This window comes from Acipenser ruthenus, chromosome 29, assembly GCF_902713425.1.
Source record: "Acipenser ruthenus chromosome 29, fAciRut3.2 maternal haplotype, whole genome shotgun sequence".
Classification (NCBI taxonomy): Eukaryota; Metazoa; Chordata; class Actinopteri; order Acipenseriformes; family Acipenseridae; genus Acipenser; species Acipenser ruthenus.
This window is the reverse complement of record NC_081217.1, coordinates 15,011,600-15,039,153: the sequence shown is the minus strand read 5'-3', so window position 1 is coordinate 15,039,153 and position 27,554 is coordinate 15,011,600.

The window sequence follows — 27,554 nt, the reverse complement described above, 5'->3', positions numbered from 1 at the left end:
ATTTAATATATTTGCTATTTTTTTTCTTCATCTATGATTTTGCCATTTGTGTCTCTTAGACATTTAACCTCCTCTTTGAATGTTCTCTTGCTGTTATAATATTGGAAAAACATTTTGGAATTGGGTTTAGCCCCCTTAGCAATATTGATTTCTATCTCTCGCTTGGCCTTTCTAACTTCTCTTTTGACTTGTGTTTGCAGTTCCAAGTACTCTTTCTGTGTGCTTTGTTTTTGGTCCCTTTTAAACGCTCTGTAAAGTGCCTTTTTTCGCTGAATATTTTTTTTTAATTGATCTATTAAACCATTTTGGCCATTTTGTTTTAGATTTAGATTTGTCTACTTTTGGGATGTAATTGTTTTGTGCCTCTAGTACTACATTTTTAAAAAACAGCCACCCTTTTTCTGTGGATGTTTTCTCTATTTTACTCCAATCTACTTCTGTTAGTCTCTGTTTCATACCTTCGTAGTTTGATTTTCTAAAATTGTAAACCTTAGCTTTAGTCATTACTTTTGGGGTTTTAAAAAATATTTCAAATGAGACCATGTTGTGGTCTGAGTTTGCCAATGGCTCTCTGACCTCTGTTTTAGTTATTCTGTCTTCATTATTTGAAAAGACTAAGTCAAGGCATGCCTCCCCTCTAGTCGGTGCCTTGACAAATTGCGTTAGGAAGCAGTCATTTGTCATTTCCACCATTTCAATTTCATCCGTCGTGCCCCCCATTGGGTTTTCCCATTTTATACAGGGGAAGTTGAAATCCCCCATTAGTATGGCTTCTCCTTTTCTACGCATTTCGAATGTCATTGTATAACAGATTATTTTGCTCAGCGTCTGAATTTGGCGGTCTATAGCATGCTCCTATTATTATGCCCTTTGAATTTGTGTCCATTATTCTGACCCATATTGATTCTGCATTGTTTTCTTTGTCCTGATTTAACACCTGGGCTTCAAGGCTATTTCTTATGTATAGCGCTACCCCTCCGCCTCTTCTGTCCTGCCTGTCTTTCCTATACAGTGTGTACCCACTAATATTATATTCGTCTCCATCACTCTCAGACAACCAAGTTTCTGTAACACCTATCACATCGTAGTTGCTTGTTAGTGCAGTAGCTTCAAGTTCTAACATTTTGTTTCTGAGACTTCTAGCATTAAGATAAATACATTTAATAGTGGTCTTACCTGAGTTGTTGCCCTTGTTTTGATGTAGTCTCCCTTCTGTTTTTTTGTTTTCTCCCCCCTTCCTTTCTAGTTTAAATGCTTCTGTACCTCCTGAAGGATCCTTTCTCTGAGTAGATTGGTTCCCTTTCTGTTTTTAATATGAGGATCTGGTTTAGGCGCCACTGATCCGTAATGTTGATTCGATCCTGGAGCTGCACGCGCCTTACTAGAGAAACTCACCAATAAGAAGTGAACATACACAGAGTGTAGTTTTAAGACCCCAGCTGACAAATTTCTATACAGCCTGAGATCACAGTAATGAGGATGCACTACGTTGCTGTATCCAAAACACAGGGAAATGGTTTAAGTTTGTAATTCACCATAGCTTGTGTTATTTACTAATGTTATTACACTGAGGTTTCTGTCTGCTTACAGTGTAACTTTTCATTTTGAATTGAAACAGGATACTTAAAACAGCAAAATGACCTTTGTGTATATAAATATAGACATCAATAAAAACTGACTACATTACCAAGAACTTTTTACATAATTATTATACCAATTTAATCATGATAATTTATATTACTGATTGTAGCAGGGTGATTGCCCTGCACATGTGTAAATTAGTGTTGGTATAATTTGTATGGGGAAATGGGTTTATTGTGTATCGTTTTGCAGTTGATTTGTGTGATTACATTATTGTTTACAGATGGGCACTCAATTGAGACTTGGTTGAGGGGAAGGGCAGCAAGTAATTGGGTGTGCTGGACCTCAATCAGCAGGTGGGCGGGTCTTGACCTAGTGTCCATCAGTTTAAAAACATCCGCGGGAGATGGCTCGGGGCGACTGCAACGCCATGCCAGAGGGGAGCGATGTACACATAGGAGGAGAGGGTCTGCTCTGCAGGAACGACCGCTACGCAACCCTGAGACTGCAAGCGGTGCTTGTGAAGGCAATGCCCAGCCAAGGTCGTATGAAACAGCAGGAGTCGTTGTATGAATACCGGCTCATCAGTAGGTTAGTTTAGGGGATAGTGTTCCCATGTGATGTATAGCGAGGGTTACGTATTGTAGCCGGTTACTGGAGCAGGAGGCCTTGTTTTATAAGGCTAGCGCTCGCCCTCTGTGGCACCTTTTATTTGTACTGTGTTTTATTTTGTATTTTTGTACAGCTTGCTGTATGTGTCCTCTGTGTATTACCATGGCTGGTAACGTCACATGACCATCTCTATTTACTTTCTGTTTTGTTAATAAATCCTGTGCACCTGTGCCGGCATTTCAACTCCACCCCCAACGTCTCTCTGTGTTGCTTGAACAGCGGCTACCCACACACGTGACACGAGCAAGACCCTGTCACACTGATTCTAAATTATTGCGCGTGTTGAAAATACATCGCAGACTCTCACATCTATATTTATCAATGTTCTAAAAACTCTTTTTTTACTAAACATTTTAAACACACAAACAGGGGTACCGAGCAACGAGCAGCACATCAGGTCTGAACACTGTCTACAATGTGATATATACACACACAAACAGGGGAGCAACAAGCAGCACATCAGGTCTGAACACTGTCTACAATGTGATATATACACAAACAAACAGGGGAGCAACGAGCAGCACATCAGGTCTGAACACTGTCTACAATGTGATATATACACAAACAAACAGGGGAGCAACGAGCAGCACATCAGGTCTGAACACTGTCTACAATGTGATATATACACAAACAAACAGGGGAGCAACGAGCAGCACATCAGGTCTGAACACTGTCTACAATGTGATATATACACACACACAAACAGGGGAGCAACAAGCAGCACATCAGGTCTGAACACTGTCTACAATGTGATATATACACAAACAAACAGGGGAGCAACAAGCAGCACATCAGGTCTGAACACTGTCTACAATGTGATATATACACAAACAAACAGGGGAGCAACGAGCAGCACATCAGGTCTGAACACTGTCTACAATGTGATATATACACAAACAAACAGGGGAGCAACAAGCAGCACATCAGGTCTGAACACTGTCTACAATGTGATATATACACACACAAACAGGGGAGCAACGAGCAGCACATCAGGTCTGAACACTGTCTACAATGTGATATATACACACAAACATAAGAACATAAGAAAGTTTACAAACTAGATTAGGCCATTCGGCCCATCTTGCTCGTTTGGTTGTTAGTAACTTATTGATCCCAGAATCTCATCAAGCAGCTTCTTGAAGGATCCCAGGGTGTCAGCTTCAACAACATTACTGGGAAGCTGGTTCCAGACCCTCACAATTCTCTGTGTAAAAAAGTGCCTCCTATTTTCTGTTCTGAATGCCCCTTTATCTAATCTCCATTTGTGACCCCTGGTCCTTGTTTCTTTTTTCAGGTCAAAAACGCCTGGGTCCCCTGGGTCGACATTGTCTATACCTTTTAGTATTTTGAATGCTTGAATCAGATCACTGCGTAGTCTTCTTTGTTCAAAACTGAACAGATTCAATTCTTTTAGCCTGTCTGCATACGACAGGAGAGCTTCAATGGAGCACAATGGGATGCCTCAGTCAAGGCAATGCTGCGCCTTGTTTCAAAGTCATTTTTGCTGAGACCCCCAATTCCCCAAATCTACAGGGTAATTGTAAAGAAGAAGAATAGGAACATATCTGTCAATAGGATCTGTGTGAGAGGGTGAGGTAGCTTCAGAGTCTGGTCTTTGTAAAACATTAGGATTTTGTGTAGCCTTGGATACGGAAATTAATTGGGACTCAAACTTACTTGAATCAGGGAGATTTAGATTTTATAAATTACATAACACACTTCAGGGAGGCCATTATCATAGCAATTTATTAAGTGTTAATATATGAGGAATAGCTTTATTAGCCAAGTTAGGTCATTAGTTAGTCTGTAAGATACATTGGGGGAGATTTTCAAAAGGTTGTAAATGATAACTCCAGTGTTAATCAACAAATTGGTATGTAGCATTGATTTTGGCTTTTTCAAGAGGTTGTTATGCCTATTTCGTTATTACAGTGGCTCTCAAAAGTATTCACCCCCCTTGGACTTTTCCACATTTTATTGTGTTACAACATGGAATCAAAATGCATTTAATTAGGAGTTTTTGCCACGAAGCAACACAAAAAGTCCATAATGTCAAAGTGAAAAATAAAATCTACATATTGTTCTAAATTAATTACAAATACAAAACAGAAAATAATTAATTGCATAAGTATTCATCCCCTTGAGTCAATATTTGGTAGAGGCACCTTTGGCAGCAATTGCAGCCATGAGTCTGTTTGGATAAGTCTCTACCTGCTTTGCACATCTGGACACTGCAATTTTTGCCTATTCTTCTTTGCAAAATTCCTCAAGCTCCGTCAAGTTGGATGGGGACCTTTGGTGAACAGCAATTTTCAACTCTTTCCACATATTCTCAATTGGATTGAGGTCTGGGCTTTGACTGGGCCACTCCAAGACATTGACCTTTTTGTTTTTAAGCCACTCCATTGTGGCTTTGGCTGTATGTTTGGGGTCATTATCTTGCTGGAAGATGAATCTTCTCCCAAGTCCCAGGTCTCTTGCAGACTTCAGCATCCATTTTGCCCTCTATCTTCATGAGCTTTGCAGGCCCTGACACAGAGAAGCATCCCCATAGCATGATGCTGCCACCACCATGCTTCACGGTAGGGATGGTGTTCTCAGGATGATGTGCGGTGTTAGGCTTGCGCCAAACATAGCGCTTAGCTCTATTTTGGTCTCATCAGACCATAGAATCTTCTTCCACTTGGTCTCAGAGTCTCCCACATGCCTTCTGGCAAACTCAAAATTATTTTTTGTTTTATATTTGTAATTAATTTAGAACAATTTATAGATTTTATTTTTCACTTTGCACCTTGAATTACCTATGAAAAGGAGCCGTGCTGTACCCCTGCATATGAAGGTGTTGGCAGCATTGTCCTTCGATGTCTCTGTGTCATTTCAAAGGGTCATGGGTGGCTTGATAAAGAGGGTTAAATGATCATATCAGTATCCCACTTAATCCGGAGCAGCTACACACTTTTAAAAGGGAGTTGTATGACATTGCTGGATTTCCCAGAGTAATGGGAGCCTTCGATTGCACACACGTTGCACTCACATCACAGCAGCACCATGCATCCTGGAACGTATGTGCAGATTTACCTGTCACGACTTACATTTTGACACAATCTGCTGTGTTTAATCATTTCAGAGACCCAATACACCAGATGGCATATTAGTAGGTGTGACCCACTGGGGTGTTTTGTCACTGTTTTTTCGGGTCTTGAACACAGTCTGGCGGAACCAAGCACTCTGGACAACAGTATATTGGTTTTACCAGGGCAGTGCCTGTATATTTATTTTCTCATTATTGGAGTTCTCTTTATACAGAATCACGCAAAGCAAATACCAACAACATAAACAAAAAAAACAAAAAAAAACCTTAGCTCCTTAGTGTGGAGCACTAACTAAAACTTTTAGTTATCTTTTAACTATCCCCTAAGCTGTTTACTGACAAAACAAAACACAACTTAGACCAGGCAATACTAATCACTGAATCTGGTGGAATATTGCTTCCCCCAGGTAGAACACAACCTTCAACCTATTTCCAGCACGCACAGGTACACACCTTCCACCACTTTCCCATATATTTTATAGTTCACTTTGTCACATAGGTCAGTAGTGTAAGACTACCTAGATAATTCAATATTTGTAGTTATGAAAATATTTTCTATACTTGTGGTTATGAATGAGATTTGTTCACCTGTTTTAACCATTTATAACCTTTTACTATCAAAGAATTAATGCAACTAGCCTATCTGAACTCTGGATACGTACATTATATGACAGCTGACCTCTACTGTAGATTTTATTTGAATTATACAAATAAAAACTAAGAGTAAATCATTAAATATTGGTATAGAAAATGGCATATTAGATATTATAATAAAGTTTCCTTAGGTGATTGCAGATTTGTAATGCATCCTTGGCTTTTAAACACCTGGTCTAATCCACACAAGAACATAGAACAGACGTACAAGGACACACAGATCCACTAGGAATATGATCAAGTGGATCTTTGGTTTACTAAAAATGAGGTTTTGGTGCCTCGACATATCAGGTGGTGTGGTTCAATGCAACCCCCAAACCGCAGATCTTCGTAGCGTGTTGTATCCGGGAGGAAGAAATGCCTCATCTTGAACCAGAATATTCCTCCCAGAGAAGCCACCAGGGCCAGGGCTGTCCGGCAACAGATCACTGACATGGATTTTGCCTAAACATATTTGTAATGTTGTCAGACTCCCCCTACACTTTATGTACAATGTACACTTTCACCTTTACACTTCTGTATGCATATACATTGTTCTTATAATACTCTGAGTGTTCAGGGGCTCCTTCTAATCATGTTGAGTTTATTTATCGTGGAGGTGAGCAAAGAGTACCAGAGAAAATGCACAATTAGAGGAATTCACCAAGCAATTAATTATAAACAAATTGTGTATTGGAGTTATATCGTAATTTTTAAGCTTAATAAATATATAAGGAAGTGTCACATACTTGGTATACATGTATAATAACTAACAACTACAAACACAAATGGCACCTCAAATGTATTTATTTATAACCTACAATCGTACTTACTAAAATACATACAAACGCAGATGTCAACATAAGAAAATCAATTCCAAGCAAGCCTACGTAGATGGCTTACCCCCCGCCCATACAAAAAAAATGCCTTTTTGCAAAAGATTGCAAAATGCACATTCAAAGAGTTGTATATAGTAAGCTGTGTTAAAATATCCCCCCAAAGTCGTTGAGACAGGAAGTTATGTATGTGACCTACGACAATTACGTTTTTTAACGAGAAATGCATTCATTAATGACTCAATTTCAAAGCATAACAGATTCATTTTATTAACAAATTACATTTCAAAATCAGTTGCTACTAAAGCTGTTGTTACTATTCCACAAGTTCGATAGAATAACACTGGTGTTAAAGAAGAGAACAGTTAATCGATTATAATGTTATCAGCACATAGAGATATTTGTAAAGGATATTTTTTAACACATTAGCATGTCTTATGAAGTGTGTCCTATTGTGACAGAAAGACAATGATTCTTGGTGGTAAATCTCCCTCCCGACCTGTGAGGGCGCTAAGTAACGGGAACAGAGTACTCTGGACTGCTTGGCCTGACAATTCATTCTGAGGGTTCAAAGGAAGTCGGTCATGTAGTAAAGAGACGGAGCTTCGGTACACTGACTCATTGACCCGGAAGGGCAGTGATGTGGCAGCTGCAGATCATATAAAGCAGCTGCAATCATTTCCCAAGGGATCATGAGTGACGGTATAAATAGAGGTCGAAGCAATGTTATCTGTTCCTTCGTTTTGGTTTATGAAAAGTGACCCGGAAGGACCTGTGTTTCGTGTATCCGTATCGTGAGTGTTTGTTTGTTCTGTCTATTTATTGTTTGCTATCACTAGACTATTGTTTACTGTTTGTTTTGCCATCAGGCACTGGATACAAAAATATCATTAAACAAACTTTGCACCTGGATTATAATTGTCTGTCTATAAAAGCTGTAAAAATATCACCTGTAATTAAAGTGGCACTGCTCTTTTTAAATTTCCACTCTGATGTCAGCCTGAGGACAAAGGGTAAGCAGAGCTCCTGCAGGCGGCTGCTGATACAAGACTGTGCCCCTGGTTTAGTATAGAGGCCTCCACATCAGAATCAAAGAATCAGAGGTTCCACAGACAACCTGAAACCTTGAAATGGAAATAAGCATCCATAGTTAAAGTCAACATAACCGTAAATCACTATATGAGGTTGTCTCATCTCAGACCTAATCCATTGCTGCAAACAATGAGAAGTGCTGTATATACTGCCTACATTTTCCAGCTACTTTAAAAAATAATAATAATAATAAAAAGATTCTTTGGTCACATAATTAAAAAGCATGCACATGGCGATTCTGACCCAGCTGAATTGGGTTCTACTCTTGTTCTGCGTGCCAGTGTCTATCACTGCATGTAAAGAGACCCGGTATTCGTAATGGTCTACAGTGCACACACCTGGGAGATGAAAATATAGATTTTTTTTTTGTATCAATGAAATTCTGATACTGATCCAGTGCGCCTGGCTTAAATATTAGGTGTTCCGAACAGATTGTTTGTGATTCAGCAATAAACTGCCTTTGAAATATAGAGCTGCAAGCCACCTGGAGCCTGACTGACTAGAACAAGCCAGCTTCACCTGCGGCGAGAATGGAGGAAGGCTAAGTCAGTGTCGGCAATTCCAGCTGTGCCCTGATGTGCATAAACTCCAAATGCAAACATAACATCCTCAGAAGGAATAACACACATAGGAGAAGTGTATTTCCATATAAAAAAATAACATGCAGTTGTGCTAAAATGCAATTCAGAAGCAATAAAGCGCTATCATATCATTCATATACTAATCTTCCAAATAATTGCCTGTTTTTTCAGCTTCATTTCTCTCCTTCAACTGCCCTTTGTAGCATAAAAACAACAATTTCAATCATTATTAATGAGCTGCAGACTGCAAGATGGAAAGACCTTGTCTGACATTTAGAACACATGTTGGACCTAAGGTTGGGTAGTCTGTGTTATTTGATATTCACTCTTGGCATTTTCCTATCACTCGTTGCCTTACTGTTGAAAAATTCATTTTAGCATCCACTGTTGCATTATTCATAGTGGCTGCAGAAAACACACACACACACACACACACACACACAACGCCAAGTGTGGAGGTAAGATTAGACTCCCCTAGAGGTACATTAGGTATATAAATAGAGTGCTTAGTTTTGCTTGAAGGTCTATTGGAATACAACTGACTTTTGAAATCATTTACTATTGATGAGTTCAAGATCAGTGTTAAAAATAAACTCTTTAAGCTTTTTTGCTTATTTGTAAGCTAAAGACAAAACTGTATGAGAATGTGTGAAGCAATCTTATCGGTCATATGGAAGCCATCTCCCAATTCGGTTCTTACAGTGTACTCCCACCAAAAGCTCATACATTCATTTTCAAAGGAGGTTCTAGGAATTGAGGAGAGGTGGGGTGTTTAGTTCTTATGCAATTACACACTGTTTCAAGAACAATGGCTAAGTTGTTCCAGGGTCGTTTTTGAAGGATGTGAAACACCTGAACTTTCCCTAGATTTCTGGCACTTGGAGTGCAAATGTCAACCTATACACTAAAGTCCTGTTATTGTTATAGAGCACACATGTTGTGGGATGCCTACTTTGAAGAGCCTGCATCCAGGGTAACAGCATCCCTTGTATCTGCATATAAGGTATAAACATTGTATATACCTTTTAGGATTTTGAATGCTTGAATCAGATCACCGCGTAGTCTTCTTTGTTCAAGACTGAATAGATTCAATTCTCTGAGCCTGTCTGCATACGACATGCCTTTTAAACCCGGGATAATTCTGGTTGCTATTCTTTGCACTCTTTCTAGAGCAGCAATATCTTTTTTGTAATGAGGTGACCAGAACTGAACACAATATTCTAGGTGAGGTCTTACTAATGCATTGTAAAGTTGTAATATTACTTCCCGTGGCTCCCGAGTGGAGTGCTGGATTCGCTCTATAGTCTAGACGTCGCGAGTTTGAGTCCAGGCTATTCCTAGGACGGGAGCTTCCAGGGGGAGGTGCTCAATTGGCCTTCCCTTGATTTAAATTCAACACTTCTCACAATATATACGAACATCTTGTTGGCCTTTTTTATAGCTTCCCCACATTGTTTAGATGAAGACATTTCTGACTCAACATAAACTCCTAGGTCTTTTTCATAGATTCCTTCTTCAATTTCAGTATCTCTCATATGATATTTATAATGCACATTTTTATTGCCTGCATGCAGTACCTTACACTTTTCTATATTCAATGTCATTTGCCATGTGTCTGCCCAGTTCTGAATGCTGTCTAGATCATTTTGAATGACCTTTGCTGCTGCAACAGTGTTTGCCACTCTTCCTATTTTTGTGTCATCTGCAAATTTTGCTTACTGTACAAGTAATTAATGTAGATTAGGAAAAGCAGAGGACCTAATACTGATCCCTTTTGTGCTCCACTGGTTACCTCGTTCCATTTTGTGGTTTCTCCTCTAATCAGTACTTTCTGTTTTCTACATACTAACCACTCCCTAATCCATGTTGTCTGAGAGTGATGGAGACGAATATAATATTAGTGGGTATACACTGTATAGGAAAGACTGGCAGGACAGAAGAGACGGAGGGGTAGCGCTATGCATAAGAAATAGTCTTGAAGCCCAGGTGTTAAATCTGGACGAAGAAAACAATGCAGAATCAATATGGGTCAGAATATTGGACAAAAATTCAAAAGCTTTCTGGAAATCTAAATAAACCTTGTCATATGCTTTGCAATTATCCATTGTCGATGTTGCATCATCAAAAAATCAAGCTGGTTAGTTTTCCTAAAACCTTTCCTAAAACCATGCTGACTGTCTCCCAGGTTACTGTTACCATATAGGTAATTTTCCATTTTGGATCTTATTATAGTTTCCATAACTTTCCATATAATAGAAGTCAGGCTTATTTGTCTGTAGTTACCTTATTCAGTTTTGTCTCCCTTTTTGTGGATCAGTATTATTTTTGCAATTCTTGTCTGTCGGTACAACCCCTGTCTCAAGAGACTGTTGCATGATCTTAGTTAGCGGTTTGTAAATAACTTCTTTCATTTCTTTGAGTACTATTGGGAGGATCTCATCCAGCCCAGGGGATTTGTTTATTTTAAGAGCTCCTAGTCCATTTAACACTTCTGCCTCTGTTATGCTAAAATTATTTAAAACTAGATAGGAACAGGTCAACATGTGGGGCATGTTGTCCATGTCCTCCTTTGTAAAAACCTGTGAAAAGTAATCATTTATTATATTTGCGATATTTTTCTCTTCATCTATGATGTTGCAATTTGTATCTCTTAGACATTTTACTTCTTCCTTGAATGTTCTTTTGCTGTTATAATATTGGAAAAACTTTGCAATGTGCATTCCTTTCTAACTTCCTTTTTGACTTGCATTTGCAGTTCCAAGTACTCTTTCTGTGTACTTTGATCTTGGTCCATTTAAACGCTCTGTAAAGTGCCTATTTTCTCTGCACATTTTTTAAATTGATGTTAAACCATTTTGGCCATTTTGTTTTAGATTTAGGTTAGTCTACTTTTGGGATGTATTTGTTTTACTACATGTAGTACTACATTTTTTAAAAATAGCCATCCTTTTTCTGTGGATGTTTTCTCTATTTTACTCCAATCTACTTCTGTTAGTCTCTGTTTAATTCCTTCATAGTTTGCCTTTTTAAAATTGTAAACCTTAGCCTTATCATTACTTTTGGGGGTTTAAAAAGTACTTCAAATGAAACCATGTTGTGATCTGAGTTTGCCAATGGCTCTCTGACCTCTGTTTTGGTTATTCCGTCTTCGTTATTTGAAAAGACTAAATCAAGGCATGCCCCTCTCTAGTCGGTGCCTTGACAAATTGCGTTAGGAAGCAGTCATTTGTCATTTCTACCATTTCAGTTCTGGCTGTCATGCTCTCCAGGGTTTTCCCATTTTATATGGGGGAAGTTGAAATCCCCCATTAGTATGGCTTCTCCTTTGCTACACGCATTTCTAATGTCATTGTATAATTTTATTGACTATTTTGCTCGGTATCTGAATTTGGTGGTCTATAGCATGCCCCTATTATTATGCCCTTTGAATTTTTGTTCATTATTCTGACCCATATTGATTCTGCATTGTTTTTTTCTTCCAGATTTAACACCTGGGATTCAAGACTATTTTTGGTGTATAGTGCTACCCCTCCGCCTCCTCTGTCTTTCCTATACAGTGTATACAGTGTGGAGTAGTGGTTAGGGCACTGGACTCTTGACCAGATGGTCGTGGGTTCAATCTTCGGTGGGGGACACTGCTGCTGTACCCTTGAGCAAGGTACTTTACCTAGATTGCTCCAGTAAAAACCCAACTGTATAAATGGGTAATTGTATGTAAAAATAATGTAATATCTTGTAACAATTGTAAGTCGCCCTGGATAAGGGCGTCTGCAAGAAATAAATAATAATAATAATATACCCACTAATATTATATTCATCTCCATCACTCTCAGGCAACCACGTTTCTGTAACACCTATCACATCGTAGTTACTTGAAATCCCAGACATCTTCCTTTATTTCCAGATTTTCTGTGTACCTCACACACACTGTCATTTCTTCTTGTTTGAAATGGCATGCTTCGTCAACAAGAACATTCTGAATTATACGCTTTTGACAATATCAGCAGCACATTGTAAAAGTTGGTTTTGAGTTGTGTGGCTTGTGAGATTGAAAGAACCGCTCATTTTTGTTGCAAATGCTTCATCATACCTTGTAAACAAATTCCACAATTCCAGAAAGTTTCCACAGTTTCTAGATTCTTCTCTCTCATCTTGCCCTCTGTGGAAGGGTGGTGGGTAGTTCATTGACACACAGGAGACACAGATGTAATCGAAAACACCGCACAGGTGCCCAGTTTTATTTTGGGTAGATAATCCCTCTTTTCAGCCTGCAGAGGGCGCTGTTGTCTGTGGTCTGCCTTACCAACGATGGTACAGACAGAACCACAACTATACCAGAGGCGGTACAGAGTACAGGTGCTCAAACACAAGAATAATCCAAAGGCAAAAGGAAAAAGGAAAATAAAGCACAATAAACACAACTACAAATAAAAGGTGCTGCGCTCGGCAGCCTCACCCCAACCGTCGCTACACACACGGCCCGGGTCTCCGTCCTACACTCATGGCTCCCTCAGCCTGCTATACAAATGTTTATCGGGTCTACCCAAGGTTTTCCCTGCTACCACTATTTCTTTTTCTTTTTCTTTATTTTCGTTGGGATTTCCTTCCCCGCAGTTCTCTGTCCTGGACCAGAGCTTGCGCACACTCAGTACGTCTTAGAGGGGCAGACCTGAGGGAAAGGCATAATGTTATTTAATGGGGCCAGCAATCCCCCCAAGACCTGCCTCTCAGCCACTCAGAGAGAAGGAAAGCCCGCACACCCACTCTCCCACCTCTCTGTGCCACTGCCATGACTGACAGGCGGATATTGACCGGCTGCTGCCCTCTTCCTGCAGCACTTTGAATACATCAGAAGAGTCAGTGCAGGTCTCCCCTGTTACACCCTCGCAATGCAATGCCTTGTTTAGCCAGATAAAGTAGCAAATTGGTAATCTTTGCAGCATACTGTCTGTTTTCATGCACCACCATTTTGTGAGAATCACCAAGGTCCAGAATATCAGATTTAGTTGGCATTTCAATGTCATTCGAGGAGACCATGCTTGGCTGGTTTAACATGCATTCTTCCGCTGATTTGAGCCCCCCATACCGCTGCAGGAGGCAGCCAACGAAAACTCGGAATCCTTTTTGCTCATTCCCTTGCCTGGAACATCCTCTTTACAATTTCTTAATGTGTTCTAATTGCAGATATTGCTGTTATCTATACAAACAGCTTGATCCGAATCTGATTTTTTTGACGTGCCCAAAATGTTTTTGAATATCCATATTTCTACCTCTCAAGGCCTTCTCTGACTACAGTGTTGATTTTGATATCCCAGCTTCATTAGCGGTGTGCTACAATGTAATTGCTCTATAATAAAGTGTTACCAGCAGGTATTATTGTGTGGAATATGCATTGCAGCCTGGCACTCTTGTTTTTCAAGAGGCATTTACTCCTTTCTGATTAGCTAGGACTGAAGCTGGTTGTCCAGTCCAGCACTGAGCTCCCTCTGTGCCTGCTGACATTGACTGATGAGCTTTTTCATTCTCTGCAGAAGGGCTAACGAGACGAGCCCTGCAGGCTCACCTAAACTGTCGCAATGTGTCTCTTTAACTGAGAGAGGGATGGAAAGGGGTGGTCCAGATGTACCACAGCTGGGAATGTTTCCAGCAGCCTCTCTGGACTGGCTTGGTGAGTCCGACACACATCTGTTTATAGTGTTATTCCATATGACTTGAGAGTCAGTGCTGCGTTTTCATAACAACGATGCCCACACAGCTATCACAGCAGTGTGGCGTAGTGGTTAGGGCTCTGGACTGTAAAAACAAAAAATAATGTAATTGTATGTAAAAATAATGTGATATCGTGTAACAATTGTAAGTCACCCTGGATAAGGACGTCTGCTAAGAAATAAATAATAATAATAATAATCACACAAGATGCATTGGGTGTTGCATTTAGTCAATGGCTAGTTTCACATAGTTTAAGATATGTAAGTTGCAGAAGAAAATGTTGTTCTACACCAACAATCTGGAAAAGAACATAGGTTTAACCAGCATTTTGACTGTATAGGCTACTCCCAGAACAGCTTGTAGGATATGTCAGAATGTCAATTGCTAAAATAAGGTGGTCTGACCTCAGCAGCCCAGACTATTTTAACAGTCGACACTGAAGGGAAGTGGAATGGAGCCTCCTGACTACAGACGTTTCATTGTGTGCTCCTGGATCTCACAGTCTGCCAGCCTTTTTCCTTCACAGACGAGAAAGAGTTATATTGTCAAACTCTATCCAACATCATATATAGCATACCCCACATTCCAAAAGAGACTGGCCCCTAACTCCCATTAGTGTCAAATAGAATGGATAAAGGCTAGTTTCCCTTCCCTGTGTGTCTTTTGCAGTGCAATAATAGATAACGCGATTGCCCCCCTCCCTCGTCTTTGCTGGACAATGAAAGCTGTCAAAATGAAGACCAAAGGAAAGCCCATGCTGAGCCTCTTTAATCCCATTTTAGTGAGTAATTAATTTAAAGTAGGCTCCGGCATGGAGCTGCCTCGGTGTCATGTAATTATTCAGAAGAGACAGAGAGTGCTGCTTCCCGCCAAACAGTTATCAGCATCTTAAAAAGACACGCTGCTTCCCTTGTCTTTGTAATGTTCTTTTGTTTCTAAATGTTTCATACCCTAGTGATCAAGATTTTCTAAACTTTACCCCAACAATATATATATTTTCTAAATAATAAAAACATATATCTTCACCTTGGCAATGGCATAGAAAATGCTGTACAGGAACGTCTTAGATCAACTAAAAGCACCTCATGGAATCACCTCTCTGTAGCTTTCCAGATCATCAGTGTTGACTGAAGCAGCATTTTTAGCTACATTACATGCAGACCAATTCCTAGAAATAATTTTCATAATTCTTAGATCAGTATTTGCAAAAGGTCTGATTGTCAAACTGAATGCAAATTCTGTGAATTATTAGGTGTCCTTTCTTTAGAGTCAATATTTCCACACAGGTGCTCCTCTAAGTTTACTTAATGATATACCCATAAGAAAACATTAACAAACTGCATTCCAAATAAGAGTGTGTAAAAATAAAGAGAACATTTGAATAAAATGTTCCATTCTCTGTGGAACATTGGGTATAATAAGTAGCTTTTTATGGTATATTTCTAGGTTATTTTTATTGATACAAATAAATAAAATAAAAATAGTTTGGATTATTTACCAACAGTCTCATTCAATTATTTCCTCAAGGCTGGGTGATGGAGGACCATCAGCCCCTCAGAAGGGAGGTGCAACTGCGCAGGAGAGAACGGGGGGGTGGGGGACGAAAACATGGTCAAGGTCATTATAAGATTGTTTAGCCAATAGGATTTAGTGAGGGAGGTTGAACCCCACATCTTGAATTATGGTAAGCCTCCAATTTATTTCATAATGTATGCCCAAGTCCCACATCCCTCTCCTAAATTACATCACAGACGTATAAACAGCTCTGTCGAGGCCTGCTCCTATCTTTTATGCTTGAGGGGGCTGACACTTAACCTCTGTCAGATCTGACATTTCTGACACATGCATGTTGATTACTATGGATATTATTTGACTGGCAGGATCAAGTATGCTCAGGTTGTGTACTGGCCGTTAGACCTTATAGGTCTGGTTAATTAAAAAATCCCCTCCGTTCTTTCTGCTTTAGTCTTGTGTTGATGCAGTACGAACGTTTGCAGCACCGGCTTCATGATGTGCATTCCCTGAACTGGGTTTGTGACTATAGAAAAGTAGATAAAGATTTCTAAAAAATCTGAAAAAAAAAACACAAAAGAAAAACAAGATGTCTATAATGTTAATCACTCAATCGTAAACTATTCAATAGAAGTAAAAAAAAAAAAGTTGTATAAACAGACAAAAATGGATAAAAACTGTTATTGCACGAACAAAGATGCCTTTTATAACTGTGTTTTTTGTTTTCTTTTAAATTTGCTGGAAACTCTTTGTAACATTTGCATGGAATGACTCATATACACTGTTAAACAGTAATGCCAAAAGAATGCTTATCAGTGTTTTGATGAACGAGTCCAACCAGAAAAGCCCTCTTCCCTCAGACAGTGCTCATCCTGATGTGAAGGACAGTCGCCATTTCACAATAGAAAAAGGAAACCTCCCTACTCTCACTGGAGACAGTCAGCGTGTCTCAAAGACGCAGGCTGTTCTAGCACTTGCTCTTTCTAAATATAGATAACTTCCAATACTGGTGGTTTGCCAAATAAAAAAAATGCTCAAATTAGCCTTGTAATTATTTTCCTGTTTGGTTACATTGTGTATTCTTTAGTTTATGTTTCAGTGCGTTGACTCTTTCAAGAGCTCATTGTCTTGGCTGTTCGCTATCTCCATGTCGATGCACTGTTTCAGCCTTTCTGACCACATCTCCGTCACAGAGAGCTGGGGCACAAACAGATCAAAGTGCTGCATGATAGAAACATACCATTCATACAGCTCACTGCAAGCTTTAAGATGGTCTTGAATGTTTGGGAAGGTGGTGCTGACTTACAATCTATTCATAAAATATGATTTGTAGTTAGTAGATAACAGATATAACAAACAAACAAAAGGATTTCAAGACAATCTTTGAGTATTTGAGTCCAGAAAAAAAGGCAAGAATATTTTAAAAAACAGCTCAGACCAAAAGCAAAATAATTTAAAAAAGAAAACGCATAACCCTTATTTAGCATCGGACATGATTCAAAGATGCAGTTGGGCGAGATCATGACTGTGTACCATTTTCAGAGAGATGGATGTGCACCTTAGTACCGTACAGCTCTTAACATAAGACTTGGCAGGCCATTTTAAAAATGGTGCTGTGTTCCCAATTCAGAGCCCACATCTAGAATGCAATATCTCAAGAAGATGAAAAAGCAGCCTCTTTGTGTTGGTGTAATAAAAAGCAGTCTCTTTGTGTTGATGTAATGCTCCACCAGTCCTGGTGATGTTTTTGCTAAATCCCTGTAGACTGCATGTATATATTAAAAGTTATAAAGTCATATTCACCCTGTTGGCAAGTGTATTCCATGACAAACAGCTTCCCAAATGGGTCTCATGTTCAGCAGTGTTGCTCTGCTGTAGTTAAACCTTGCTAAGCTGTCCATGAATCTGTAAACACTAATTCCAATCCATATTCCAAACTTGTCTCATAATTGATTTATGAATTCCATCAGCTACTAGTCTAAACAATAATGGACCTGGTCCAAAGAATGCAGGAAGCACCTACCCACTCCCCCGTAGAGCTATTGTTTAGGTGTTTGTAAAATAAAGGCAATTTCTCTTTTTCAATGCAATATTTTCACTTTGGTGTTTGTTATGATTGTACATGTGAGGAAATGGGTCAGCGGCCACTAAGAAACCAAGCGTCAAAGTGTCTGCGTTCTGAGGAAGTTCAGTTACTGGCAGGTCTGAGGTCTCCTGCTATAAAGGGATTATTTATAGCATCACTTCTCGTAAACCGGTAGAGGAAGGTCAGAGAGTAAAAGTGAATTAAATTCAACACGGCAACAATAACATTAAAAAAGAATAGATGTGGCGGGAAGGATTTTGGCTAAATATCACAGGTTTGCCAACATAATATCCTTTCATTGAAAAACTGATAATGCAGCTTCACCTGTGCACCACTCCTCTACTCGATTCACAGGTTTGCACACACTCTTCTTGTGTCGTGGTAGCTGTTTTTCTTTAATTGCTTTTGACCTGCCCTGCTGCATGTTTGCATTGGATGTTGCTGGTAGTGGTAGGTACTTGCAATGTAATTTCCAACTGAAGCCATTTGATATTATGAAAGAAATGTATCGCTTTCGTTATAGCTGGAATATCGGGGCATTAGGTTCACCTGAACTAGTTTTAGCCCAAGCTAGAGACATGTTTAGACTGAAGGCTAATGGCACTTCAGATTGTGTAAAACCAAGATAAGCCACATGAGTTCCTTTTTGTTATTAAATCATGTTCCTGTGAAAGCTTTTAAATAGTCAATTTGCAACAGCAAGACAGTTCAAATTATTTGATGCAGTCTGAAGCATTATCCTGCCAGAACAACAAAGGTACTCCCGAGCAGGAGAAGACTGCTTTGTGGTCACACCATGCATGGGACAATGCATTTAGAAGCGTATTCGGAGAACAAAAGCATCTTAGCTGTGTATAAACTTATTTTAAAGAAAACGATGTCTCTGTCACTCTGGTTTTTAATGCCACACCTGTGTTATTAGGGGACCTTCTTGTACATAAAAGCCTTAAAAATACACAGGTACAGTATACCAGTGCATCACCTTAGGAAACAGATTACGGCATAACCAGCAATGACAATGTAATAGGTTATGAGATATTGTACAGTATTCCTGTATTACCATAGATGATCCATTGGGAATGGGGTGTTATTTCACAATATATTCTCAAGCAGAATTCATACAAGAGTAAATTAATAAGCCATTAATGTGCTTAAATAAATAAAGTTCAGATAAACACACACATTTTAAATCAGATCCACACAGAGGGATGGTGTTATTCTGTGAAAATACTTTATTCAGGAAATTGACGGGAGCCTCACATTTCCCCCATATAAACCATTTGTATGTGCAATTCTGAGTGTAAGTTGATTGCTGGAAAGTGTGGTGAGTATAACGCTGGTTTCCAGTCTGGGCTCCGGGCCAGTGTAATTCAGGCAGCAAGCGTAACTTACAGTTGGTGTACTGTCATCTTGGAGCCAATAGCAATTAGTTTAGAAAAAATGTGAAAGCTCCATTGATTGAACACAAACCGTTCTCCCCTTTCTGTTGCTGCCCCTGATCTTTTTTTTTCTTTCACAGGTGCAGCTAACATATTGCAGTGCATTTATTTGCAATTCAGTTTGTTGTCTCCCCTGTAACCGATTTACCAATTGGGTGGGCTGAAGATCTACCGATGGGTGACCTCTGATCTCACTCGCCTGGACGGGAATGCAATGGCTCCCCTTGGACCCCCAGTTCAGATCAGTATGTTCACGCAGGGAATGCAATTGCTCCCTGTAACAGGGCGAGCAGCCCTGTACATTGTTTATTTATTTTTAGATCGGGGTCTCCCCCTCCGCCCCTGTGCAGATTGTTTGTTTGTTTTGTATTTATTTATTTTTATTGTATACATGATGGCGAGCGCCGTATGTTTGTTATTTGTTTTGTTTATTTTTAAAACGTGTCCTGGCAGAGGTGAGATCGGTGCTCGTCCTCTGCCAGGAGTAATAATTAAAACTCGTGCAGAAGGTGGCCATCTCCCGAATTAATTAGGTGATTTAATTTGTTGCTAATCGGGAGATGGTCACCTGTTATAAAAAGCCTGCAGCTCTCTAGCTCGGGGTGGGGTTGTTAAAGAGGAGAGAGCGAGAGCGAGTAGCGAGTAGCGAGACGGAGACGGAGAGAAGATTTATTTGAAAATGAAACTAAATTATAGCATACAGGAACAGTGACAGTGACAGCGACTGCCCAGCCTGACCTGTATGGTTTATTTATTATTTATTTTGGATTTTGTGTTTGTGATTTGTTTTTGTTTAACCTTTTATTTTGCTCTGTGAGCAAGTGTTTATTTTTGTTTAAATATTTATTTTATTTTTGGTTGCTTTGAATAAAACAGCGCCCGCGCCACTGCACCACACCTTTTGTTTTTGTTGTGCCTTCTTCTGCCGTGACGTCAGACCACTCAGCCATTCCTGTCACACTCCTCTTGGACCCCCAGTTCAGATCAGTATGTCACGCAGGGAATGCAATGGCTCCCCTTGGACCCCCAGTTCAGATCAGTATGTCACGAAGGGAATGCAATGGCTCCCCTTCCACCCCCAGTTCAGATCAGTATGTTACGCAGGGAATGCAATTGCTCCCCTTGGACCCCCAGTTCAGATCAGTATTATGGCACAAATGGGATTTGAATCACACTATATAAGCCACTGTAGGACCCTGATCTTTTTTAGACTATATATTTTTGGAAATTCATCCTCTCATAGGAATCCCTTTTGGAAATGTGAGCAACTACACTTCTACTTAATTTCTCCACACCTACAAATAACCACAACACATGTTCACCTTACCGTACCCCGCCCCCCCCCCCCCCCCCCCGATTATATAGCCATCCAAAGTGAGTGCAAGCAACAGTGTCTTTAGTAAAATCTCTTGTAAAATGAAGTTTGGGCCAATGAAAGCCGATATATTAAGCTCTTGAAAGGTCACAGTCATTTTCTACTTACGGTGTAGCATTACAGTTATGTGTTATAAGAAAGGGATTCATTAAAAATAAGGGTTCCATATAAACCTCGAAACCTGGTGCAAGGCAGACAGAGGAGACGGGCCAGCTAAGCTTTGTAGTTTCCATATTAAGAATGATTTTAAAAGTTTAAATATCGGATATACTATGGAAACTATTTGGAATTGTATTCGACAGGAATAGCACATTTGGTCACAGCTATCATTTACAGCTTTATGCCTGTTTGTGTTTAATGCTCAGCCCTGGTGTGTGTTGTTTATGACGAGGTCTTTCTTGCCCCAGCATAGCCAGCTGAAAACAAGCACAACGACCCCTGGCCATCGTAAACCAGTTCCATCCCCTGTTGGCATTTATAATAGATTTTACACACAAAAACAAATCATGTTTTTTACATTTTAAAAAATCTCTTCACGACAACATGAAATAAAATAAAATTATCATAAAATAATATGTGTGTAGGATTATTACACAATAAATGTCACAGTTCAGAGCCACTTCAGTGCTGAATGATGTATCAAAATATTACAGAAACATGTGCTACATTTCCAGTAAAACTTGGCTACAGGCAGGAGAGATAAGAACCCACTCAATCCATTTTATCTCCAAGATATTTCCAGTATGTGCCGAAAGACAACACCCTACATTTCATAAAACGCATCTTTAGTTTACAGTGTTCCCAAATGATATCAACTGCCCTACAAATCACTGCATTCGATGCCACGCTAATTATGAATCTACAAATTACATTTACACTTTCTATATACTGCACACAATATTGTTGTTCTCTGTAAACATTTCCAGTACATAGTTTTCATAATGAAGTCTATATTGTAATTCAAAGAGGATGCAGGGTTGAAATCTATTTAATTTACTGTTTGAGCCACATACATATTTAAATATCTTTTGTTTCGAGGAAAAAGCACAACATGTCTCCTTTGATGTTCCCATTGTATAACCTCTGCAGATAATGAGATGCTGTTCACCTCACTGGTTCAAAGCTGGCAAGTGCATTTCTTTTTGTTTGTTTGTTGTTGTTCTTTGGATATATATTTTTTTCAGATTCAGTTTCAGATTCAGATGTAGTTGGTTTTATTTCACCATTTCTTTCAGTTTACATTATATCTGAATTGTGGTAAATGTGCTACTTATGGTTCAAACAAACCTTTTATGAGATTGAGTGTGAGCGGTTTGATCAACAATAAATGCAAACTTTTGGCGTGCTGAACAGTTGATTAAAATATCCTTTTTTTACCCCAAAAGTAATACTTTAACAATGCTTCAACTAACTATTGCCAGATAACCTGGTTGATGTGAATCGCTATACTGTATATTTACACAATGGCTTTGACTTCAAGACGCTACTGCCTCCCGGGCAAATTGATTTACAAAAGGTGTTTGCGCTTTATTCCAGACCATCATATCCCACAATGCAGACATGGCATTCGATGACAACCTCTCTTGGATGCAAACAAATAGATGTGTGAAACAGCAGGCAGTCAGGGTGTTAAGAGCAGCCCATGATGGACGTGAGAAAGTGGTGGTTTATCTGGGGTTATTATTATTATTTATTTCTTAGCAGACGCCCTTATCCAGGGTGACTTACATTTGTAAACAAAAATGCATTTCAAGAATCAAAGTACAAGTGTTAATACAATTAAGAGCAAGATAAAATACAATGACTTTGGTTCTAGCAAGTACAAGTATATGACAAAATAAGATTCAATAACGGAGCAGATAACAGTGTCAGTGATAGTTACATCAGGATATAATTAAATACAAAATACTACAGATTAAATGACACTTGACAGATTACAGTACTCTAAAGTACAGGATTAAATGCAGTAAAATAGGGAGCAGATGAGAGCAAGTAAAGAGCATTTAAGGAAGAGTGATAAAGTGTCCAGAGGGAAAAGAGGAGTTCTGCAAGTGCTGTCTGAAGAGGTGAGTCTTGAGGAGGTGCCAGAAGATGGTCAGGGACTGGGCAGTCCTGATATCTGTAGGGAGGTCATTACACCACTGCGGGGCGAGGGTGGAGAAGGAGTGGGCTCTGGAGGCAGGGGAGTGTAGAGGAGGTAGAGCCAGAATTCTAGTGCAGGAGGAGCGGAGAGGTCGAGTGGGGGTGTAGGAAAAGATGAGGGTCTGGAGGTAGCTGGGTGCAGTCTGGTCAAGGCATCTGTAGGCTAGTACAAGAGTCTTGAACTGGATGCGAGCGGTGATCGGGAGCCAGTGGAGTGAGCGGAGTAGTGGAGTTGCATGGGAGAAGCAAGGCAGAGAGAACACCAGGCGAGCAGCAGGGTTCTGGATGAGCTGGAGTGGACGGGTGGCGGATGCAGGGAGGCCAGCCAGGAGGGAGTTGCAGTAGTCTAGGCGGGAGAGTACCAAGGCCTGGACCAGGAGCTGGGTGGCGTAGTTGGTGAGGAAGGGTCGGATTCTTCGGATGTTGCTCAGGAAGAATCGGCAAGTGCGTGCCAGAGTGGAGATGTGCTGGGAATAAGAGAGGCGGGGGTCCAGGGTGACTCCGAGGTTCTTAGCGGAGGAAGAGGGAGAGAGTGTGGTAGATTCCAGAGGAACAGAGATAGAGAGATCAGAGGAGGGGGAGGAGGAGGGAAAGAAAGAGAGGTCAGATTTAGATAGGTTGAGTTTGAGGTGATGCGAGTGCATCCAGGAGGAAATAGCAGACAGACAGGTAGAGATACGGGAGGAGATGGTGGAGTCAGAGGTGTGGAAGGAGAGGAAAATCTGAGCATCATCAGCATAGAAATGGTATGAGAAACCATAGGATGCGATGAGGGGGCCCAGGGAGCGGGTGTAGAGAGAGAACAGGAGAGGACCCAAAACTGACCCTTGGGGGACTCCAGTTAAGAGAGGGTGAGGTGTGGAGGTTGCTCCACGCCAGGTTACCTGGTAAGTGCGGTTGGAATACAAATGTGCATTATAAATATCATATGGGAGATACTGAAATTGAAGAAGGGATCTATGAAAAAGACCTAGGAGTTTATGTTGACTCAGAATTGTCTTCATCTAGACAATGTGGGGAAGCTATAAAAAAGCCCAACAAGATGCTCGGATATATTGTGAGAAGTGTTGAATTTAAATCAAGGGAAGTAATGTTAAAACTTTACAATGCATTAGTAAGACCTCACCTAGAATATTGTGTTCAGTTCTGGTCACCTCGTTACAATAAGGATATTGCTGCTCTAGAAAGAGTGCAAAGAAACGCAACCAGAATTATCCCAGGTTTAAAAGGCATGTCGTATGCAGACAGGCTCAAAGAATTGAATCTATTCAGTCTTGAACAAAGAAGACTACGCGGTGATATGATTCAAGCATTCAAAATCCTAAAAGGTATGGATAATGTCGACCCAGGGGTCACAAATGGAGATTAGATAAAGGGACATTCAGAACAGAAAATAGGAGGCACTTTTTTTACACAGAGAATCATGGCAATCTGGAACCAACTCCTCAGTCATGTTGTTGAAGCTGACACCCTGGGATCCTTCAAGAAGCTGCTTGATGAGATTCTGGGATCAATAAGCTACTAACAACCAAACGAGCAAGATGGGCCCAATGGCCTCCTCTCGTTTGTAAATTTTCTTATGTTCTTATGTTCTTAATCTGGAGACGGTCACATTCTGCATGAGTTTAGCATGGATGGGGAATTTTAACCCCATCCATGCTGCACAATAACAATAACAAAACATTGTGTTTTTAAAAATCCAAACCATACATTGAAATAATACAATAAATACAAATACAAAATAATATACCGTACAGTGCCTTGCGAAAGTATTCGGCCCCCTTGAACTTTGCGACCTTTTGCCACATTTCAGGCTTCAAACCTAAAGATATGAAACTGTAATTTTTTGTGAAGAATCAACAACAAGTGGGACACAATCATGAAGTGGAACGAAATTTATTGGATATTTACTTTTTTACCAAATAAAAAACTGAAAAATTGGGCGTGCAAAATTATTCAGCCCCTTTACTTTCAGTGCAGCAAACTCTCTCCAGAAGTTCAGTGAGGATCTCTGAATGATCCAATGTTGACCTAAATGACTAATGATGATAAATAGAATCCACCTGTGTGTAATCAAGTCTCCGTATAAATGCACCTGCACTGTGATAGTCTCAGAGGTCCGTTTAAAGCGCAGAGAGCATCATGAAGAACAAGGAACACACCAGGCAGGTCCGAGATACTGTTGTGGAGAAGTTTAAAGCCGGATTTGGATACAAAAAGATTTCCCAAGCTTTAAACATCCCAAGGAGCACTGTGCAAGCGATAATATTGAAATGGAAGGAGTATCAGACCACTGCAAATCTACCAAGACCTGGCCGTCCCTCTAAACTTTCAGCTCATACAAGGAGAAGACTGATCAGAGATGCAGCCAAGAGGCCCATGATCACTCTGGATGAACTGCAGAGATCTACAGCTGAGGTGGGAGACTCTGTCCATAGGACAACAATCAGTCGTATACTGCACAAATCTGGCCTTTATGGAAGAGTGGCAAGAAGAAAGCCATTTCTTAAAGATATCCATAAAAAGTGTCGTTTACAGTTTGCCACAAGCCACCTGGGAGACACACCAAACATGTGGAAGAAGGTGCTCTGTCAGATGAAACCAAAATCGAACTTTTTTGGCAACAATGCAAAACGTTATGTTTGGCGTAAAAGCAACACAGCTCATCACCCTGAACACATCATCCCCACTGTCAAACATGGTGGTGGCAGCATCATGGTTTGGGCCTGCTTTTCTTCAGCAGGGACAGGGAAGATGGTTAAAATTGATGGGAAGATGGATGGAGCCAAATACAGGACCATTCTGGAAGAAAACCTGATGGAGTCTGCAAAAGACATGAGACTGGGACGGAGATTTGTCTTCCAACAAGACAATGATCCAAAACATAAAGCAAAATCTACAATGGAATGGTTCACAAATAAACATATCCAGGTGTTAGAATGGCCAAGTCAAAGTCTAGACCTGAATCCAATCGAGAATCTGTGGAAAGAACTGAAAGCTGCTGTTCACAAATGCTCTCCATCCAACCTCACTGAGCTCGAGCTGTTTTGCAAGGAGGAATGGGCAAAAATTTCAGTCTCTCGATGTGCAGAACTGATAGAGACATACCCCAAGCGACTTACAGCTGTAATCGCAGCAAAAGGTGGCCCTACAAAGTATTAACTTAAGGGGGCTGAATAATTTTGCACGCCCAATTTTTCAGTTTTTTATTTGTTAAAAAAGTTTGAAATATCCAATAAATTTCATTCCACTTCATGATTGTGTCCCACTTGTTGTTGATTCTTCACAAAAAATTACAGTTTCATATCTTTATGTTTGAAGCCTGAAATGTGGCAAAAGGTCGCAAAGTTCAAGGGGGCCGAATACTTTTGCAAGGCACTGTATATACACACACAGGGGCGGGGGTGACCTTGTCACAGGCCCCCAAAATATGGGTTAGTGTAGGGCCCCCACGTCCTTTAATCTGGCCCTGGTGATGACCTTTCATTTCCAGACACATCTCTCCACAGCCTGGATGAAATAATGATGTAACATTGTATTCCGATGGGGAGAGCACCTACTAAGATGACAGGTAGAGGGAGAAGCGATGGACTGACACATGGCAAAGCTGACTGACATTGATTTCCCATTTCTGGCTCGGCACTACTTCCTACAATGTGGAGGGGCTGGTAGGCTTAATTGCACAGCTGCTGCTAACATGTTGCAATCCATTAATAAGCGCGAGTCTGAATCCATCACAGTTTCAGAGACAGTGTTAGATTGCTGCCCTGTTCCTTAACCCTTTCTGTGCCAGACACCTACAGGTTACTTCCTAGCCTTGTTACAATAACAGGGGCCTTTCCTAACCCTTATGTTGTTTGACGTGTATTTTAAAACCTTGTCAGTGTTTTCTATGCCCACTCTCCTCCCTGACACATTTCCAAATAAATAAATAAATAGCACTTAACCTTTGTTTGATTTAATGCATGCCACTACACCTTTTTCAGAACCAGTATTTAAATCAGGAACAGCTGTTACATCTCTTTTAGTTCAATCTGAAAATCCCAGAGCCACTAAATAATTTGGTTGATAAAATCCACCAAAGCTCTTTAGAGTCAAGCACTGGGATGATTAAAGCAACCCGGGGCTTTGTTAGGATTGATGGGAGTTTGGGAAGCACAGATATGCACTGGGTTCCCTTTTTATAAATTACATTGCACCCATGGGGGTTATTTCATTATATTTTTAATTAACCCATTTGTATTGTTTCAGCGTGGTATTACACTGTGACAGGAGTGAAAGGAGTCCCTCTTGTAATTCACCCTCCCGACTACTGGCAGCGCTGTGCAGGGAGGACCGAGACAGAGGAGAAAGGCTGAGTAATGGTTGGGGCAGAAACCGCAGTGGTGGCGGCCATCTTAACTTGGGGCAGGACCTCATGGTTGAGCCCCATTATTGCAATCAGCTGTGCTGCGCTTGACGATTGGCTGATTGGCTGGGGCAGTGCACTGATTGTTGGGGTGGGGCTCGGCACTATTTAGGCTGTGGGGTTCTGCCATTTGGGTTGGCTGTGCTGGATTAACACCTGCAAGGGACGTGCTGGTTTGTTTGTTTTCATTTATTTCTTTTCACCACTGAAGCCCTGTGTTTGCAGATCCTTGAAGAGCTGTGAGTTTGTTTTCCCTTGCTTTCCCTACCCCTTTGGATACCTGGGCGGATCTGCAGCACAGCACCTTCTGTCTGTGCCTTTGTGTTTGTGAAGCCTCAGGAGGGAGCTGGGGCAGCAGCTGGAGGACACCGGTTGCCACCGCGGGGATGAACCACGT